This window comes from Arachis ipaensis, chromosome B10 (assembly GCF_059453495.1).
Source record: "Arachis ipaensis isolate K30076 ecotype BB chromosome B10, ASM5945349v1, whole genome shotgun sequence".
NCBI classification, from domain to species: Eukaryota; Viridiplantae; Streptophyta; class Magnoliopsida; order Fabales; family Fabaceae; genus Arachis; species Arachis ipaensis.
In genome coordinates, this window is record NC_142435.1 from 117,862,631 (window position 1) to 117,882,175 (window position 19,545).

Genomic DNA, 19,545 nt, shown 5'->3' on the forward strand with positions numbered 1-19,545 from the left:
TCAAAATAAATAGAGTGCATCCAGACATCTACAAATTGCTGCTATTTCCATTCTCCTTGAGGGATAAGGCTTCTCAATGGCTAGAGACATTCCCCAAGGAAAGCATCAACAATTGGGAAGATCTAGTGAGCAAATTCCTAGCCAAATTCTACCCACCTCAGAGGATCATTAGATCGAAGACAGAAGTGCAAACATTCACTCAAATGGATGGAGAATCACTGTATGATGCCTGGGAAAGATACAAGGCCTTGATCAGGAAGTGCCCACCAGAGATGTTTAGTGAATGGGAGAAACTCCAAAATTTCTATAAAGGATTGACACTAAAAGCTCAAAAGGCCCTTGATTATTCGGCAGGAGGTTCACTACAACACATGAAGACAGTTGAGGAAGCCCAAAATCTCATAGATGATGTGACCAACAATCAATACTTCTATGGTCATCAAAGGCAATGCCAACCAGCTCAAAGGAAAGATGTGTTAGAGCTAGAAGGTGTGGACACTATCTTGGCGGAAAACAAAGTGATGCACCAACAAATCCAGCAGCAAATGGAGATGATGGCTAAGAGGATTGATGGTCTTCAAATAGCAGCAGTGAGCACTACAAATCAACCACCAACTGGATGGGGGAAAAATGAAGAAATCTATGAAGAACAGCAGCCATAACAAGTTAACTATATGCACAACCAAGGTGCTGGACAGAATGAATTTCATAGAGAAACTTACAACCCCTCTTGGAGGAACCACCCCAATCTAAGGTGGGGAGACAACTAGAACCAAAATTCATGGCAAAAGAACTCCAACCAAAACAACTCACGCAACACAAACCACCAGAACCATCAGCAAACTAACCAAAATCCATACAGAAAATCATAAAACAACTACCCCACTTCTAACTTTTATCCACCCCACAACCCATCAACTAACCAAAATAATTTCCACCAACCATCTTCATCTCACACTCAGCCACAACCACCCCAAGAATCCCAAAGAATCTCCAATTTGGAGATGATGATGGAGAAGATGATGAAGCATCAAGAATTGGCTAACAAGAATCATGAAGCTTCATTGAGAAACCTGGAAAGACAAATAGGCCAATTATCCAAACAGCCAGAAAGACCAACCAACACTTTCCCAAGTGACACCATTCCAAATTCAAAAGAAGAATGCAAAGTAATTCAACTCAGGAGTGGAAGAACATTGGAGGATGACAAGGTTGGCAGCAAGAAGGAAGTGGCAATTAAAGAGAAGAACCAGGAAGAGCTCAAGGAGAAGGATGAAGAGTCACAAGCTTCAAAGAATGGAAAGCAAGTTATGGAGGAACACTCACAAGAACAGAGGAAGGAAGTGAAGTCTTACACTCCTCCTCTGCCATATCCTCAAAGATTTTAAAGAGAGCTCAAGGATCAATAATTTCCCAAGTTTCTAGAGGTTTTCAAGAAGTTGGAAATTAACATACCACTTGCTGAAGCACTGGAGCAAATGCCCCTGTATGCTAAGTTCCTCAAGGAGCTCCTCAACAAAAAAAGAAGCTAGAATGAAAGGGAGACGGTGATCTTGACACAAGAATGCAGTGCAGTGATTCAAAACGGGCTTCTACCAAAACTCAAAGATCCTGGGAGTTTCTTCCTGCCTAGCACCATTGGCAACATATCCATTGATAAGGCATTGTGTGATTTAGGATCAAGTATCAATCTGATGCCCTTATCTATGATGAGAAAGTTGTCCATAGAAGAAGTGAAACCTATAAGGATGACCCTGCAACTCGCTGATAGATCAATGGTAATCCCTAATGGAGTAGTTGAGAATCTTAGTCAAGGTGGATAAGTTCATATTCCCAGCAGATTTCATCATCTTGGATCTAGATGAGGAGAGAGGCAATTCTATTATATTAGGAAGGCCTTTTCTAGCCACAGCAAGGGCCATCATTGATGTGAAAAAAGGAGAAATGACTTTGAGAGCACATGATGAGAAGATCACTCTAAATGTCTTTAAGGAAATGCAGCATATGGCTGAAGAGAAAAGCTGCATGAGAGTTGAAAAAGAAGACTTGCATTGGAAGGAAAAATCCAAGGAGGCACTCATCAACTCGCCTTTGAATCAAAAGACAGATAGTGGAGAAGAACAACAGGGTAGTAAAGATGTGAAGGCTGAGAAGGGAAGGCAGGAAGAGATTAGAAATTTAATCACTAGGAAGAAAGCCCCTGACATAAAACCTGCTGCCAAGACAGAAGGGTCACTAAAGAAAGGAAAGAAGAGCAAAAAAAAATTTCAAAGGGCTGAAAAAACAAGAAAATGCCAACTGAGGGATTTTCAGAAGGAGACAAAGTGAAACTGATCTACCAACAGTAGAAGACAGGCCCACAAACTGATGATTATTATACTGTCAATAAGATACTCTCGTTGGAGCATATAGAGATTATTCATCAAAGCACAGGAAGAAGGCTCACAGTGAGAGGGGACAAGCTGAGGCACCATAATCATCAGCCACCCTAACAAGGAACCAATGTCAAGCTAGTGACAGTAAAAGAGCGCTCCATGGGAGGCAGCCCATGATTTAATATTCTTGTTGATATTTTAATTTCAATAATTATTAGTTTTTCTAGCATGAACTTAAGCTCTCATGAGTAGACTTGATGACTACATACATTGTTTTGAAGCATATGTCCAATTCCTAAGTTTGGTGTGCCTAAAGGCACTCTAAAGTGGCTCTCCAGGCATAGTGATCACATTATCATCTTAGGATATATACTCATTCATATTATTGAAGTATATAGCCAAACATTAAATTTGGTGTCCTGCATATGCTATGGATTTCAAGAAAGTCACATTTGCTCAAAGACTCAAATTCATGAAAAGAGAAACCATATCTTGCATCATTTTATGAATTTATTTTGTTAAGATAGAAAATAAAATGTTTCTTGTAATGAATATACCAACTATGATAGAAATTAATTGGGTTTCATATAAACCATTTGGGATAAAACAAGTTTGGTGTTCACCAATATTTTATTTCATTTCAAAGAGGCATAGTTGGTTATTCAGAAATAAGAAATATATGACTACTTTTAATTTTGCTTTTCTATATTTTCCACTTGCTGACCACCACCAGGCTAAATTCAAATTTTGTTTCTTATTGTTGCATTGATTAAAATGGATAGGTACAAAGAAAACTAAGAAAAGGATAACACCATGCCATACACGGTCATCCTAAGGAGAAAAAGTAAGTCACATGTGCATGGTTGGGAAGCACAAATCTGCAAGAATCAATACCTAGGAGACCGAGCCACATGCCCAATGAAGAGGTGGTCCTTGTCCTCATCCTTCATAACATGCACACCGTTCATTCCAACCCTTTTCATAAGACATCCTGACCATCCAATCTTCATTGAAGCTTGCTATAAATAGCTTCACTTGGACAATGCTTCATAACTCAAGCTTTCACACTTTGTGCATTGAAAAAGAAACACATTTCGGTTTCCTTAAAGGAAAGTTCCAGTAACCATGCTCTGTATGTCCCAAACCATACCTGTCTCCTTAAATTGTTATTTTTGCTTCACCAGTAAGCCAAACACTCATCCTAAGAGCCAAACACTCCTTCCCCCTCACCATTTTTCATCCCTCCATTTGGTCCCTCTCTTTCACTAATTAATGGCTTCATCAAGCTCTAGAAGAAGAAAAGAGAAGCAACCAGTAGAAGCTGAACCACCCACCTATGATGCCAAGAGATTTAAGTCTCAATTTCATGAGTCAGGATATCATAGGTTGATGGAAGCAAAGGAAGACATTCCAGAAACTGGTTTCAGATTGAAAGAAGGGGAATACCCCATCATAAGAAGGATAGTCGAACAAACAAGATGGGAACTCCTGTGTGAACCTCTCACAGACATAAGTGCAACCATGATACGGGAGTTCTATGCAAATGCTGTAAGGCCTAGAGATGCACAAAATCGTGATTGTTCATTCCCAGCAACGGCGCCAAAAACTCAGTACGCACGTTCTGAATCTTAATTCTTTTTCACAATTCTGATACAACTAACAAGCAAGTGCACTGGGTCGTCCATGTAATAAACCTTACGTGAGTAAGGGTCGATCCCACGGAGATTGTCGGCTTGAAGCAAGCTATGGTCATCTTGTAAATCTCAGTGAGGCGGATTCAAATGGTTATGGAGATTTGATAATAAAAATGTAATTAAAACATAAAATAAGATAGAGATACTTATGTAATTCATTGGTGAGAATTTCAGATAAGCGTATGGAGATGCTTTGCTCCTTCTGAATCTCTGCTTTCCTACTGCTTCCATTCAATTATTCATACTCCTTTCCATGGCTAGCTGTATGTTGGGCATCACCGTTGTCAATGGCTACTTCCCGTCCTCTCAGTGAAAATGGTCCAAATGCGCTATCACCGCACGGCTAATCATCTGTCGGTTCTCGATCATGTTGGAATAGGATCCAGTGATCCTTTTGCGTCTGTCACTATGCCCAACACTCGCGAGTTTGAAGCTCATCACAGTCTTCCCTTCCCAGATCCTACTCGGAATACCACAGACAAGGTTTAGACTTTCCAGATCTCAGGAATGGCCGCCAATAATTCTAGCTTATACCACGAAGACTCTGATCTGAACCAGGAGCCCAAGAGATAAACGCTCAATCCAAGGTAGAACGGAAATGGTTGTCAGGCACACGTTCATAGGTTGAGAGTAGTGATGAGTGTCACGGATCATCATATTCATCATAGTTGAAGTGCAAGCAAAAATCTTAGAATAGGAATAAGCTTGAGTTGAATAAGAAAACAATAGTACTTTGCATTAATTCATGAGGAACAACAGAGCTCCACACCTTAATCTATGGTGTGTAGAAACTCTACCGTTGAAAATACATAAGTGATGAAGGTCCAGGCATGGCCGAATGGCCAGCCCCCTAAACGTGATCTCTGAACATAAAATTATTCAAAAGACTAACCAGAGATATGAACTAAGTCACTAAAAGTAGTTTTTATACTAAACTAGTAGCTAGGGTTACATAAGATAAGTAAATGATGTAGAAATCCACTTCCGGGCCCACTTGGTGTATGCTTGGGCTGAGGATTGAGCTTTCATGTATAGAGACTCTTTTTGAAGTTAAACGCCAGGTTGTAGCCTGTTTCTGGCATTTAACTCTGATTTCCAACCTGTTTCTGGCGTTTAACTCCAGAATAAGGCAGGAAGTTGGCATTTGAACGCCAGTTTGCGTCGTCAAAACTCGGGCAAAGTATGGACTATTATATATTGCTGGAAAGCGCTGGATGTCTAATTTCCAACGCAATTAAGAGCGCGCCAATTGGATTTCTGTAGCTCCAGAAAATCCATTTCGAGTGCAGGGAGGTCAGAATCCAACAGCATCTGCAGTCCTTCTTCAGTCTCTGAATCAGATTTTTGCTCAGGTCCCTCAATTTCAGCCAGAAAATACCTGAAATCACAAAAAAACACACAAACTTATATTAAAGTCCAGAAATATGATTTTTGAATAAAACTAATAAAAACATAGTAAAAACTAACTAAATTATACTAAAAACTACCTAAAAATAATGCCAAAAAGCGTATAAATTATCCGCTCATCACAACACCAAACTTAAATTGTTGCTTGTCCCCAAGCAGATGAAAATCAAATAGGATAAAAATAAGAGAATATACTATAAATTCCAAAGTATCCATGAAACTTAGCTCCAATTAGATGAGCGGGACTAGTAGCTTTTTGCCTCTGAACAGTTTTGGCATCTCACTTTATCCTTTAAAGTTCAGAATGATTGGCATCTATAAGAACTTAGAATTCAGATAGTGTTATTGATTCTCCTAGTTTAGTATGTTGATTCTTGAACACAGCTACTTTATGAGTCTTAGTCGTGGCCCTAAGCACTTTGTTTTCCAGTATTATCACCGGATACATAAATGCCATAGACACATAACTGGGTGAACCTTTTCAGATTGTGACTCAGCTTTGCTAGAGTCCCCAATTAGAGGTGTCCAGGGTTCTTAAGCACACTCTTTTTTTGCTTTGGATCACGACTTTAACCGCTCAGTCTCAAGTTTTAATTTGACACCTTCACGCCACAAGCACATGGTTAGGGACAGCTTGGTTTAGCCGCTTAGGCCAGGATTTTGTTCCTTTAGGCCCTCCTATCCATTAATGCTCAAAGCCTTGGATTCTTTTTTATTTTACCATTGCCTTTTAGTTTTAAGAGCTACTGGCTTTTTGCTCTTGCCTTTTGGTTTAAAGAGCTCTTGGCTTTTTCTGCTTGCTTTTTTTTTGCATATATTTTTTTCTGCAAGCTTTTTATTCACTACTTTTTCTTGTTTCAAGAATCAATTTTTATGATTTTTCAGATTATCAATAACATTTCTCCTTTTTCATCATTCTTTCAAGAGCCAACAAATTTAACATTCATAAACAACAAATTCAAAAGACATATGCACTGTTCAAGCATTCATTCAGAAAACAAAAAGTATTGTCACCACATCAAAATAATTAAACTAATCTCAAGGATGAATTCGAAATTCATGTACTTCTTGTTCTTTTGTAATTAAAACATTTTTTATTTAAGAGAGGTGATGGATTCATAGGACATTTATAGCTTTAAGACATAGACACTTGACACTAATGATCATGTAGTAAAAACACAAAACATAGATAAACATAAAGCATGGTAAACAAAAAAAAACAGAAAAATAAAGAACAAGGAGATTAAAGAACAAGTCCACCTTAGTGATGGCGGTTAGTTCTTCCTCTTGAAGATCTTATGGAGTGCTTTAGCTCCTCAATGTCTCTTCTTTGCCTTTGTTGCTCCTCCCTCATAGCTCTTTGATCTTCTCCAATTTCATGGAGGAGGATAGAATGCTCTTGGTGCTCCACCCTTAGTTGTCCCATGTTGGAACTTAATTCTCCTAGGGAGGTGTTGATTTGCTCCCAATAGTTTTGTGGAGGAAAGTGCATCCCTTGAGGCATCTCAGGGATTTCATGATGAGGAATTTCCTCATGCTCTTGTTGAGGTCCATGATCTCTTGTTTGCTCCATCCTTTTCTTAGTGATGGGCTTGTCCTCATCAATGAGGATGTCTCCCTCTATGTCAATCCCAGCCGAATTATAGAAGTGACAAATGAGGTGAGGAAAGGCTAACCTTGCCCAAGTGGAGGACTTGTTAGCCACTTTGTAGAGTTCTTGAGGTATAATCTCATGAACTTCCACTTCCTTCCCAATCATGATACTATGGATCATGATGGCTCGGTCTACAGTAACTTCAAACCGGTTGCTAGTGGGAATGATAGAGCGTTGAATGAACTCCAACCATCCCCTAGCCACTGGCTTGAGGTCATGCCTTCTTAGTTGAACCGGCTTTCCTCTTGAGTCAATTTTCCATTGAGCTCCTTCCTCACATATGTCTATGAGGACTTGGTCCAACCTTTTATCAAAGTTGACCCTTCTAGTGTAGGGGCGTGCGTTTTCTTGTATCATTGGCAAGTTGAACGCCAACCTTACATTTTCTGGACTGAAATCTAAGTATTTCCCCCGAACCATTGTAAGCCAATTCTTTGGGTTTGGGTTCATACTTTGATCATGGTTCCTAGTGATCCATGCATTTGTATAGAACTCTTGAACCATTAAGATTCCGACTTGTTGAATAGGATTGGAGAGAACTTCCCATCCTCTTCTTCTAATCTCATGTCGGATCTCTGGATACTCACTCCTTTTGAGCTTGAAAGGGACCTCAGGGATCACCTTCTTCTTGGCCACAACTTCATAGAAGTGGTCTTGATGGACCTTTGAGATGAATCTCTCCATCTTTCATGACTCAGAGGTGGAAGCAATTGCCTTCCCTTTCCTCTTTCTTGAGGTTTCTCTGGCCTTAAGTGCCATTAATGGTTATGGAAAAACAAAAAGCAATGCTTTTACCACACCAAACTTAAAATGTTTTCTCGTCCTCGAGCAAAAGAAGAAGAAAAATAGTAGAAGAAGAAGAAAATGGAGGAGATGGAGTGGAAGAGTGTATTCGGCCAAGGGGGAGAAGAAGTGTTTGTAATGTGTGAAAATAAAGTAGGGTTGATGGGTTTATATAGGGGTGGGGGGAGGGTAGGTTTCGTGTATTAGGGTTGGGTTTGGGAGGGAAATAGATTTTGAATTTAGAGTGGATGGATGTGATTGGTGAGGGGTATTTGGGGAAGAGATATGGAGGTGATTGGTGAAGGGTATTTGGGGAAGAGTGTTATGAAAAGGTGTGAAGATGAGAGAAGAAGAGGTGGGGTAGGTGGGGATCCTGTGGGGTCTACAGATCCTGAGGGGTCAAGGACTTGGCATCCCTGCTCCATTTAGGCATGCAAAACGCCCTTGGATTGCACTTCTGGCGTTAAACGCCAGTTTGGTGCTTGTTTCTGGCGTTTAACGCTAGCTTGATGCTTCTTTCTGGCGTTAAACGCCAGTTTGATGCTTCTTACTGGCGTTTAAACGCCAATAAGTTCTTCCTCCAGGGTGAGCTATTTTTAATGCTGTTTTTCATTCTATTTTTTATTTTTCAGTTGTTTTTGTGACTCCACATGATCATCAACCTAAAGAAAACATAAAATAACAATGAAAAATAAGTAGATATAATTAAATAACATTGGATTTCCTCCCAATAAGCACTTCTTTAATGTCAATAGCTTGACAGTGAGCTCTCATGGAGCCTCACTGATAATCAGAGCAGGGTTGGGACCTCTCAACACCAAACTTAGAGTTTGGTTGTGGCCTCCTAACACTAAACTTAGAGTTTGAATATGGGGGGTTTTGTTTGACTCTGTATTGAGAGAAGCTTTTCATGCTTCCTCTCCATGGTTACAGAAGGAGAACATTGAGTTTTAAATACAAGGTGGTCCTCATTCAACTGAAGGACCAATTCTCCTCTGTCAACATCAATCACAGCTTTTGCTGTGGCTAGGAAGGGTCTCCCAAGGATGATGGATTCATCCTCATCCGTCCCAGTGTCTAGGATTATGAAATCAGCAGGGATGTAAAGGCTTTCAACCTTCACTAGCACGTCCTCTACTAGTCCATAAGCCTGTTTCATGGATTTGTCTGCCATCTCTAGTGAGATTCTTGCAGCTTGTACCTCAAAGATTCCCAGTTTCTCCATTACAGAGAGTGGCATGAGATTTATCCCTGACCCCAGGTCACACAGAGCCTTCTCAAAGGTCATGGTGCCTATGGTACAAGGAATGAAGAATTTTTCGGGATCCGGTTTCTTCTGAGGTAATGTCTGCCTCATTAATACACTTAGTTCATTGGTGAACAAAGGGGGTTCATCCTCCCAGGTCTCATTACCAAATAAACTGGCATTCAATTTCATGATTGCTCCTAGATATTTAGCAACATGCTCTTCAATGATATATTCATCCTCTTCAGAGGAAGAATATTAATCAGAGCTCATGAATGGCAGAAGGAAGTTCAATGGAATCTCTATAGTCTCTGTATGAGCCTCAGATTCCTTTGGTTCCTCAAAGGGAAACTCCTTTCTGTCCAGAGGACGTCCCATGAGGCTTTTCTCACTGGGATTCACGTCCTCCTCACTCTTTCCAGGTTCGGCCATGTTGGTCATGGTTATGGCCTTGCACTCTCTCTTGGGATTTTCTTCTGTATTGCTTAGGAGAGTACTTGGAGGAGTTTCAGTAATCTTCTTACTCAGTTGACCCACCTATGCCACCAAATTTCTAATGGAAGACCTTGTTTCATTCATGAAACTTAGTGTGGTCTTAGATAGATCAGAGACTATGGTTGCCAGGCCAGAATGGCTCTGTTCAAAATTCTCTGTCTGTTGCTGAGAAGATGATGGAAAAGGCTTGCTATTGCTAAACCTATTTCTTCCACCATTATTGTTGAAGCCTTATTGAGGCTTCTGTTAATCCTTCCATGAGAGATTAGGATGATTTCTCCATGAAGGATTATAGGTGTTTTCATAGAGTTCTCCTATGTAATTCACTTCTGCCATTGCAGGGTTCTCAGGATCATAAGCTTCTTCTTCAAAAGATGCCTCTTTAGTACTGTCGGATGCAGCTTGCAATCCATTCAGACTCTGAGAAATCATATTGACTTGCTGAGTCAATATTTTATTCTGAGCCAATATGGCATTCAGAGTATCAATTTCAAGAACTCCCTTCTTCTGAGGCGTCCTATTGTTCACAGAATTCCTCTCAGAGGTGTACATGAACTGGTTATTTGTAACCATTTCAATGAGTTTCTGAGCTTTTGCAGAGGTTTTCAGATGAAGGGATCCTCCTGCAGAATGGTCCAATAACATTTTTGATAACTCAGACAGACCATCATAGAATATACTTATGATGCTCCATTCTGGAAGCATGTTAGTAGGACACCTTTTGATCAATTGCTTATATCTTTCCCAAGCTTCATAGAGGGATTCTCCTTCCTTCTGTCTGAAGGTTTGGATTTCCACTCTAAGCTTACTCATCTTTTGAGGTGGAAAGAATTTAGCCAAAAAAGTACTGACCATCTTATCCCAAGAGTTCAGGCTTTCCTTAGGTTGTGAATCCAACCATGTTCTAGCTCTGTCTCTTATAGCAAAAGGGAAAAGCATAAGCCTGTAGACCTCGGGATCAACTCCATTGGTCTTGACAGTGTCACAGATTTACAAAAATTCAGCTAAAAACTGATGAGGATCTTCCATTGGAAGTCCATAAAACTTGCAATTCTGCAGCATTAGAGAAATTAATTGAGGCTTAAGCTCAAAGTTGTTTGCTCCAATGGCAGGAATTGAGATGCTTCTTCCATAGAAGTCAGCAGAGGGTGCAATGAAGTCACCAAGCATCTTCCTTGCATTGTTGGCATTGTTATTTGGTTCGGCCATGTCTCCTTCTTTTTTGAAAATTTCTGTCAGGTTCTCTCCAGAGGGTTGTGCTTTAGCTTCTCTTAGTTTCCTCTTAAGAGTCCTTTCAGGTTCAGGATCAGCTTCAATAAGAATTTTTTTATCCTTGTTCCTGCTCATATGAAAAAGAAGAGAATAAAAAATAATAGGGATCCTCTATGTCACAGTATAGAGATTCCCTTATGTGAGTAGAGGAAGAGAAGAATAGAAAAAGAACTCGAACACAGAGAAGAAGAGTGGGTTCGAATTATGAGTAGAAGAGGAATGTTAGTAGATAAATAAATAGAAGGAGATGAGAGAGGGGGAGAGAATTCGAATTTTAAAATTAAAATAAAAGGAAAATATTTTTGTTTTTATTTAAAAAAATCAGTTAGTATTCGAAAATCAAAAAGAGAAACAAAATAAATTTTAAAAATTGAATAAATTACTTAATTAAAAAGATTTTTGAAAAGTTGGTTAGTGATTTTCGAAAATCAGAGAGAGGAAAGTAGTTAGATAGTTTTGAAAAAAATAAGAATTTTAAAATCAAACAAAATGTCAAGTGGTTAATTGAAAAAGATTTTGAAAATCAATTTTGAAAAGATTAGAAGTTAGAAAAGATTTTGAAAATTGATTTTTGAAAAAGATATGATTGAAAATCATTTTGAAAAGATTTGAAAAAGAAATTTAAAAAGATTTGATTTTTAAAATTGAAGTTGATTACTTGACTAACGAGAAACTACAAGATATGATTCTAAAATTTAAAGATTGAACCTTTCTTAATAGGCAAGTAACAAACTTTAAAATTTTTGAATCAATCACATTAATTGTTAGTAAAGATTTTGAAATTATGAAATGAAATTAAGAAAAAGATTTTGAAAATCATTTTTAAAATTTTTCAAAAATATATAAAAAAATGAGAAAGATTTGATTTTTGAAAAGGTTTTGAAAAGATAAGATTTTTAAATTGAAAATTTGATTTCACTCATAAGAAACAACTAGATTTTTAAAAATTTTTGAAAAAGTCAACTCAAATATTCAAATTTTATGAGAAGAATAAGGGAAAGATATTTTTTTATTTTTGAATTTTTAATGAAGAAAGAGAAAAACACAAAAAAAGACACAAGACATAAAAATTATGAATCAAAACAAGAAAAATATGCAAGAACACTTTGAATGTCAAGATGAACACCAAGAACACTTTGAAGATCAAGATGAACACCAAGAACTTATTTTTGAAAATTTTTAAGAAACGACACACATGCAAGACACCAAACTTAGAAATTTTTAATGTTGAGACACTAACAAATTGAAAATGCATATGAGAAACAAGAAAAGATGCAAAACATGAAAATGCAAGGATCAAACAAGGGAAATCATCAAGAACAACTTGAAAATTATGATGAACACCATGCATGAATTTTTCAAAAATTTTTAGTGAAAATTAAAAATATGCAATTGACATCAAACTTAAAAATTGACACAAGACTCAAACAAGAAACATCAAATTTTTTGTTTTTATGATTTTATTATTTTTTTGTAATTTTTCAAAAATTAATTGGAAAAAGAAAAATAAGGATTTTAAAATTTTTAATGAGAATTTCAGGAATCATGCAATGTTAGTCTAAAACTCCGGTCCAGGAATTAGACATGGCTTACTAGCCAGCCAAGCTTTCAGTGAAAGTTCCGGTCCAAAACACTAGACATGGCCAATGGCCAGCCAAGCTTTACCATACAAATCAAGCATACAACAGCTGAATTGATGAGAATAAAAAAGCTCTTGTGATGATGAGTTGAAACCTCAGTCCAAAAGATTAGACATGGCTTCACAGCCAGCCAGATTTCAACAAATCATCATGAAACTCTAGAATTCATTCTTGAAAATTCTGAAGAACAAAATAAAATTTCTTTTTTTTTTTTTGAAAATTTTTCGAAAATAAAAAGAATAAAAAAACAAAAACTTAAAATTAAAATAAAATTACCTAATCTGAGCAACAAGATGAACCGTCAGTTGTCCAAACTCGAACAATCCCCGGCAACGGTGCCAAAAACTTGGTGCACGAAATCGTGATTGTTCATTCCCAGCAACGGCGCCAAACTCAGTACGCACGTTCTGAATCTTAATTCTTTTTCACAATTTCGATACAACTAACCAGCAAGTGCACTGGGTCGTCCAAGTAATAAATCTTACGTGAGTAAGGGTCAATCCCACGGAGATTGTCGGCTTGAAGCAAGCTATGGTCATCTTGTAAATCTCAGTCAGGCGGATTCAAATGGTTATGGAGATTTGATAATTAAAATATAATTAAAACATAAAATAAGATAGAGATACACATGTAATTCATTGGTGAGAATTTCAGATAAGCGTATGCAAATGCTTTGCTCCTTCTAAATCTCTGCTTTTCTACTGCTTCCATTCAATCATTCATACTCCTTTCCATGGCTAGCTGTATGTTGGGCATCACCGTTGCCAATGGCTACTTTCCGTTCTCTCAGTGAAAATGGTCCAAATGCGCTGTCACCGCACGGCTAATCATCTATCAGTTCTCGATCATGTTGGAATAGGATCCAGTGATCCTTTTGCGTCTATCACTACGCCCAACACTCGCGAGTTTGAAGCTCGTCGCAGTCTTCCTTTCCCAGATCCTACTCGGAATACCACAGACAAGGTTTAGACTTTCCGGATCTCAGAAATGACCGCCAATAATTCTAGCTTATACCACGAAGACTCTGATCTGAACCAGGAGCTCAAAAGATAAACGCTCAATCCAAGGTAGAACGGAAGTGGTTGTTAGGCACGCGTTCATAGGTTGAGAATAGTGATGAGTGTCACAGATCATCATATTCATCATGGTTGAAGTGCAAGTGAAAATCTTAGAATAGGAATAAGCTTGAATTGAATAAGAAAACAATAGTACTTTGCATTAATTCATGAGGAACAGCAGAGCTCCACACCTTAATCTATGGTGTGTAGAAACTCTACCGTTGAAAATACATAAGTGATGAAGGTCCAGGCATGGCCGAATGGCCAGCCCACTAAACGTGATCTCTGAACATAAAATTATTCAAAAGACTAACCAGAGATATGAAATAAGTCACTAAAAGTAGTTTTTATATTAAACTAGTAGCTAGGGTTACATAAGATAAGTAAATGATGTAGAAATCCACTTCCGGGCCCACTTGGTGTGTGCTTGGGCTGAGCATTGAGCTTTTATGTGTAGAGACTTTTTTTGGAGTTAAACGCTAGATTGTAGCCTGTTTCTGGCGTTTAACTCTAATTTTTAACCTGTTTCTAGCGTTTAACTCCAGAATAGGGCAGGAAGGAGAATTTAATGTCCCACAACTCATAGCAAACAGCATCCAAGAAATAGCTGAGGACAGCAGCAAATCAAGCAGACTTGGTCACCCAAGTACCATCTTAAGGCTGTGCAATAGAGCAGGGGTACTCTTTGAGGATGCAGATACAGATCGGGTAAAGGGAGGCAGAGGAATCACCAAGCAAAGAATGGAAGGTACCACGGACACTGACACTCAGCAAGAAAGAAGACCCCAAGGAAAAATAAGGAGACCACAGATGGAAGAAGGACAAGCCTCCAGCACCATGGATTTAAGCCAAATGCAAGTGGCTATAGAGGAATTCTCTCATCAATTCATGAGAGCTCAGAAGCAGCATGCAAATTGGCAGTTACAAATGATAGAGCAACAAGAGAACTTCCAAGTGAAGATGATGGATCAACAAAGGGAATTTCAAGCAAGATCCCTGGATAGGCAGAGGGAACAAGAGGCACAAAATTAAGAATCATTCAATAAATTGTTCCAACAACAAGCCAAGAAAGAAAGGTACATCCAAGATCTTCATCAATGGAAGAATATATATCACACAGCTGAAGAGGCTAGGCAGGTAGACAGGATAGAGTATGACATAGATACTCAAGCAAAGCTAAACTACCTAGTCTGTGGTATGCTAGTGATAAACCAAGAGATCAAGCCATATCAATAGTGGCCCGAGCTAGGAGATGCACAAAGAGTCAGGGCCAAAAGAAATATAGAGAGAATGGACAAGGCATTTAAGGATGCTGGTCTCTGGGATCAAATGGATCATTCCAAGGCTCCGATGGAGATGTTTGAAGAACAAGTAGAACTAAGAAAGAAGAAGAAGCAAGAGCCAAAGAAGAGAGGAGAATCCAGCCAAGGAAAAGAGCACAAAAAGTAGAGGTGGTGGAGTTCCTTCATAATCTTAATAAATAAGGAAGATGCATTTCTGCAAAATGATATGCCTTCCAAGTTATGCAATTTTATGATTAAGATTTCATGTTTTACACTTCTATGTTTTGAATAAGTTCTGCATTTGGTTTTATGTTTTGCTTAATTTTCAAAATAATTGCTCTAGTATAGGTGTCGGGTTCATTTGCATCTTATTTGAATACATGTCTTGTTTCCCTCTGCATGAATAAGAGAAGATGATTGAAACAAAAGTGAAATTGTTTAATGTGGTAGGAATAAAAGTAAAGTTCAGTGGTGGTAATTACTTGATTAGTTGGTGAGCTCAATAATAAAAGCTGCAAGGTATAATATCTCTTTCAAGTGTAGACTTAGTTGCTGTTATAAAGCCTTCAATTAATAATTATCTTTGGGAAAATAAGAAGTAAGAAGGAAAGAAAGAAAAGCCAAGAATTGGCAACAAAAATGAAAGGAACAAATAATAAGGCTAGACACCAATAGCTTGGACCTTATGACATATGCCTGTGGTGCTTTTTGTACTAGGATCTGCTTGGACAATTAGGTTCTAAGGAGTATTTTAAAACTTGGTAACTTGGGTTAATTAATCCGGGATTATCAACCGAAAGTCCATTATCAAGAGCAACCTAGTTACAAGGCATTTAGTAACCCAAAGAGGTGCTAGGCATCAATGGTCCTAAGAAGAAGTATGCGCCAAGTGTCTGAAGTGAAAAAGTGTTGAGAAAAATTAAGCCAAAAAGCTTCCTGCAACACTTGACACTGAGCTACAATGGAGAAATAAGTTTCTGCAATAGGAGAAAGAAAGAAAAAGTTAACAAGGATCAATCAAGAACAAGGCATTATAGCAGCAACTCAAGTTAATACTCAAAGAGATATTTCATATTTGGAAGTTGATAATAATTGGGCTGCATTACATCTGCATAAAACCCCATGAACCAGATTCAATTACCTGCTAAATAAGGACATATATGCTTTTCTGTTTTCTTTCATTTATTCTCATGTTTTAGTACTTGCTTGGGGACAAGCAAGATTTAAGTTTGGTGTTGTGATGACAAGTCATCTTATGCTAGTTTCACAAGCATTTTTTATTTGTTTCATTAGGTTTTATGCACTTTCTTGCACAATAAGTAAGTGGTTAGAGTGAAATTTCATGATTATTTTGATTCAATCAAACATCATTTATTTTATACAAAATCATGAGATTTAGGCAAGAATCAGGTGATTATTATGAATGATGCAATTTTTCATGACTTTGGTGAGACTTTGATTGCCCTTTTGGATTGATTTTAGGTGAAAAAGTGAAGAGAAAGAAGAGCACTGCAGTATAACGTTACGTTCAAATAAAGAATACAACGCTCACTTGCGACGCGCACGCGTACGAGACGCCTATGCATCAGAGACAATTTTGGAAGACCCACACGTACGCGTGCATGACGCGTACGCGTATAAGTGGTTCGCGCTCGTTTTTAAAGAGAGCGCTACGTTCACTAACTCAGCGTTTTCAGGCACATTCAAATTTGGAATTGAAGTTTGGCGACCGACGCGCACGCGTGCATGACGTCCACGCGTCGATGGAGCACCTGGGATGAAGCACGCGAACGCGTGGGTGAGGCTGAAGCATGGAATTGGTATTTTGCTACCCACGCGCACACGCAAAGGACGCGCACGCGTGGGTAGCGTTCATTAAGCCAACGTAGCGCTCATTAAGAGAACGCTATTGAAGACGCGTACGCGTGAAAGGGGCACGCACGCATGTTGGGAGCTGAAGTTGATGGTGACGCGCACGTGTACATGACGCGTACGCGTCAATGAGCAAAAACGCAAAAAGACGCGCACACACAATAGACGCGTACGCGTGGGTGAATAAACGCTGCGCTCACTTAGAGAACGCAACGTTTCCCTGGAAGCTGCAATCAAGCATCCAATTCTGATCCACTTCTTCACAGGCCAAAAAGCCTACTCCAAGTACTTGAGGACTGAAATAGAAAGTGTATAAATAGGAGAAAATTTGATTTACAGAGGAAGGGGATTTTTGGGACTATTTTTTTCCTTTTAGTTTGCTCATCTTCTTTTCAATCTTCTTTTAGGAATTGGGTACAGTTGGAGATCTGAGTTTAGCTTGCTTTTTGTTTTTCTTCTGTTATTGATCTTCTGCATTTTTCCTTCTATTTTTAGCACTGGAGCTTCCTTTTAGTTTTCTTCTGTTGTTCTTGGAATAGAAGAATTGGAGATTGGATTTGGATTCTCTTTTCTGCTTTTCTTATTATGCAATTTTTCTTTCTGTTCTTTTCTTTTTTCACAATTTCAATTTCCTGTTAAAGGATTGAGAGTTTGATCTAAATTTTCTTCTCTGTTCAATTTTCTTTTGCAATTTTCTTTTCTGTTTTAGTATTCTAAATTGGATATAAGTTTAAATTCTAGTTTTCATCTTTTACACTTTCTCTTCTGATTTACTACAGTTACATTTTCCAATTCTGCTTTGATTCCCAACACCCAAATCCTTTTATTATTCATGCAATTTAAGTTTCTCAGAAGTTTAGATTCTACAATTTAAATTACTTGCTCTTTAAGCTTCAGTTATTTACCTTTCTTATAATTTAAGTTTCAGCTCTTTTAATTTCTTGCACTTTAAGTTTCTGCAATTTACTTATCTGCAATTTAAGATTCTGTCAATTTATTTTCTGTATTTCATTTTCTTGCAATTTATTTTCTGTTAATCAAATTTCACCCAATTTATCAAATATTCGCTTAACTAAATTCATCACCATACTAAAGTTGCTCAATCCATCAATCCCTGTGGGATCGACCTCACTCTTGTGAGTTATTACTACTTGATGCAACCCGGTACACTTGCCGGTGAGTTTCTGTGGAATCGTTTTTCCCTCATCATTCATAAAACTTCATAAACACATGGGAAAGTAGTTCTTACCTTTATCCACGGATCCTTGGGGTGAAACCTAACAATTACTCAAACTAGATAACACCTAAACCATCAAAGCCATGAAAAAATCTCAATACCCAAACCAAATTCGCACAAATAAAGGAAATGAAGAACGGGGTAAGAAATTCAGAGATTCTTACCATTTTGTTTGGATAGAATCGAAGAGAATTCCGAGATAAATACGTTGCCACAAATGACTCGTTAATCGAAGCTCCAGATTAAAAGTTATGGGCAAACGAAATTTAGGAGTGATAAGGGTTAGGTTTTGTTTTGCTTTTCTTCCTCATCAGCGTGGAAATGAAATGGGAAAAAGGGAGAAGGCTGATTTGCAAGCTTATAAGTGGGTTTGGTCGCACTTGAGTCCGGTTCAATCGATTTAGTCTGTTGATCCAATTTCGGACTAAAAATTTTAAAATTAGTGTTTTAATTTGTATTTTAAATATTTTTACTTCTCTAGATTATAAAATTTAATTTTCTAATTTCTTTCTTTCATAATTAATTTATTAGTTAATTATTTATTAACTTATCAGATTTTACAACATTTTTATTTTGATAATGGTGCTTTGTATTTTTATAAATTCATAAAAATATATAATACAAAAAAAATTATTTAAGAAGTGATATTATCAAAAATAATAATGATATTATTATTTTTATTATAAAAAATCTTACTAATAAAATCAAATGATACTACTTTTTAGGGATATCATAAATATTAAATAATATTCTTATGCCACTTTTTAGCTAAATTCCGTTAAAAAAATGTATAAAGAGATATTGTTGTATTTTGAGTGTTTTACAAAAATTGAGGCAATTGACAATACAAGAAAAATACCCATTCAGCCACACTTTTTTTAAGCTACATTTGAAAAGCGTAGCCTATTCTATGAATAGGCTACGCTTTTCTCCGTGTTGTCTTTTTATATGAAAAAAGGATACACAATTGTGGCATCATTTAAAAAGTGTAGCCTTAGGTATTTTAGAAATCACTTATAAAGCGTAGTCGTAGGTTAATATCTATAGGTTCACTTTTTGTATCAAAGGAGACGCTTTTAAAGAGTAGCCTATTTATTAAGTTTTGGGTACGTTTTAAAAGTGATGCCTAATGTGTCTAGAACAAAAAATTTGACATAGTGAATTTTTTCCCTCTTTTCCTTGAAAGCAAAGTCACATACACACTTAGTGAAATTTTTGTCATTCCCTCCAAAGAACAACGCACCTTCATTCATCCTCGCAACCCTGCCTCGCCTGCACCTACTTCATACACCCTCGCAACCCTGCCTCCAAAGCTCACCGTCGATCGTCGCCCCCCACTCATTCTCTTCACTCTCGCCGTTGACCCTCTCCCTCCAAATCTCACTGATCACCTCCAAAGCGCGACCTTCATCCCCTTTCGTAAACCCTCGCAACCCTGCCTCCAAAGCTCACCATCGATCGTCGCCCCCCACTCACTCTTTTCACTCTCGCCATTGACCCTCTCACTGTCGCTCTCGCTATTGACCCTC

At 37.9% G+C, this 19,545-nt stretch overlaps 1 non-coding gene across 1 annotated transcript; it reads left to right on the plus strand.

Moving 5' to 3' along the window:
- The first annotated feature begins 10,353 nt into the window (after window positions 1–10,353).
- On the plus strand, window positions 10,354–10,461 carry LOC148581445 (small nucleolar RNA R71). The gene has a single exon (XR_015895627.1). It is a non-coding gene; the product is annotated as a small nucleolar RNA R71 (small nucleolar RNA).
- Window positions 10,462–19,545: the final 9,084 nt, after the last annotated feature.